The following is a 2,707-nucleotide window of genomic DNA, read 5'->3' as shown; positions in this document are numbered from 1 at the left end:
CTGATGACTTGCTCTTTTATTGTCCCCCTACGAAGAGAGTTCCCGTGGATCGGATGGATTGATGAGAATAGTTATGCCGGAGACCTTACAACCAGGATGTCCTACATCACTACCACGCTAGTTTAGAAGGTGGACATCAAGGGATTGGTCGGACCTACCAACGGATCCGGGAATGTTTCCACTGAAGGGGACTATTCAAGAGCGTACAACGATATGTCGGTGAATGTGTGGATTGTGAGACAGGCAAGGGCAGGCCCACAATCGAAGGGGGGTCACCTGGGAATGTCCAAGCGACTTACCCTTTCCAGATCTTAGCCATGGGAAAACATCCCCTCGTTGCCCAAGTCGTTCAAAGGAAACACATAATTGTTGATTTGGGTGGATCTGTTTACCGGATACGTGATAGCCAAAGCTAGTGCGTCTAGAACTGCGCAAACCATTGCTGAATCGTACGAGGAGTGCGTTTTCCAAAGTTTGGGGCTAGTGAGATGATTAGACATGATCGGGAGCCAGGCTTTATGTCTGATTTCTTTCGAGCTTTCAACCGGATCCTGGGGCAGAGACAGCGAGCAACCATGGCATATCGTCCCCAAGCTAACGGATTGGCCGAGCGCATGGTGCAGACGATCCCGAGGGCACTCAAGATGTATGTCCAGAATTTGGATAAGAGGGATTGGGATGAGTACGCAGAACGACTCCCCTTCGCGATGAACACCGCCCAGGACAGGATCCGGGGTGACACCCCATTTTACTTGGTACATGGGTGGGATCCCAAATCCATCCTAGAAGCGGCCATTCCAGTATGTAGCACCAAGAAGAGAAACCGATATCCAAGGAGATGGCGATACCAAGTCCAGAAATACTACCGGCAAGCCAGATCCCAAGTGAGTGAACGGCTGCGGAGTGCGATACAGGATCGAGCGGGTCTACATAACGAAGACGCCCGTCCGCATCAAATCCAAGTGGGATCGCAGGTGTGGCTTTTTTTTTGATCGAGTGAAGGAAGGGTACGCCCGCAAATTGGCCCATCTATGGCATGGACCGTTCCGGGTAAGCGAAAAGATAGGGGAACATGCGGCGAAGTTGGAAACGGCAGGTACCGAATATCGCTTGTTCCCTGTAGTACACGTATCCAAGCTGAAGTTGGTCAAGGAATATCCAGATCGCCCGCAAACCCGTCTTTCGATCCGACCGGGTAGACTTTGACGAAGTCCTCCTACCGGAAGATAGTTGGAATGTGGACCTCGAGGCCGACGAGTTCGAAGTCGAGAAGATCACCGACATGAGGTCAGAAAGCAAACTAGATACGGGCGGATTTACCGTGAATTTCTGGTGTATTGGCGTGGATATGAAAACCCCAGTTGGATAGACGAGGCAGATCTGAGCTGTGGAGCATTACTCTATGATTTCTTGCGGGATCGTACGAATCGTAACAGATTCGGCGTGATGCAGTCTCATGAAGAAGAGTAGAAAGGGGATTCATGGATGTGAGTTGGTCATGTCGATGGAAGGATGAAGAAGGACCCACAGGAAGGGTGTGGGCCAGGAGGAGGAGGATCGCTGATGTGAGTTGGTCACATCGGAAAGAAAGAGAAGACGAATCCACAGGGGAAGGGTGTATTAGGAGGAAGGAGTGAATATTTATGCATAAAGAGTGACGTTTTACGTGCGAAGAGTCCTGCTTGATCTCAAGCGCGAGCTTTCAAGAGCCCGAGCTATACTGACCCAATTGAAACTGGGTCGTTGGCGCTAGATCCGGATGAAATCCAAGCTTGGATCCAAACGGATTCGGAATCCAGTCCAGATCCAGGTGTACATTGAAAGGGTGGATCCAGCCCAGATCCAGGTGTACACTGAAAGGGTGGATCCAGCCCAGATCCAGGTGTACACTGAAAGGGTGGATCCAGCCCAGATCCAGGTGTACACTGAAAGGCTCTGACTGGATTTGTCAACCGACGAGGGAATGTTACAGACATATTCAAGTAAGGGAGTGTGGATAATAATAGCTTATGCAAAGGGCTAACTCGACCCAGTTTCCAGTCGCTAGTTACTGCTACGAAACAAATCCACGAAGACTGAAACTAGGGGCGTGGCGTCAAAGAGTGATAGCGATCAGGTAGTCTTGGGCTGAACATTGAAGAACTTGCCCACCAGACGCTGGATCTGGCATCCTGGGTGTTGGCTCGGATCCCCGCGAAACTGGATGCGCCAAGGCTCGGCTTCGTCGATCTCTCGCAAGGCTTCCAGTAGGCTCGTGGGTTTTGGGCGATGGAGGTTGGGATCCTTCAAGTTGGCTTGACGGGATACGGATCCCGGAAACCAAGCCACCTTATCCCCGCGTTGGGGAAGATGCAAGAAGGATGGATCCAACAAAACATCCACGTCACACCAACCGTCCTGGATCGCCAACACGAGGATCACGAGGACTTTCTTCCAAGCTCGACCAGCATGGCTACGTCGGTTACCACGCTGCTTGTTGAAGTTGGACAACCAAGTCGTACCCTGCAGTTGATTACGAGAGATGGGGAATCGGTGGGTACCTTCCCATATGGCAACCCGGTGCTTGGAAACGAAATCCCGGAACGCGCGAACGAATAACCCGAGACGCCCGCGCACATCACCCCTGAAGCTAACCGGATCCACCGGTGTGGTGGCCAGCGTATCCCACGGGGCAGCATTTATCAATTCTTCCACGTGAGGTCTGGTG

The sequence above is a fragment of the Phytophthora infestans genome, genomic scaffold (assembly GCF_000142945.1).
Source record: "Phytophthora infestans T30-4 supercont1.23 genomic scaffold, whole genome shotgun sequence".
Classification (NCBI taxonomy): Eukaryota; Oomycota; class Peronosporomycetes; order Peronosporales; family Peronosporaceae; genus Phytophthora; species Phytophthora infestans.
This window is presented reverse-complemented; position numbering follows the sequence as displayed.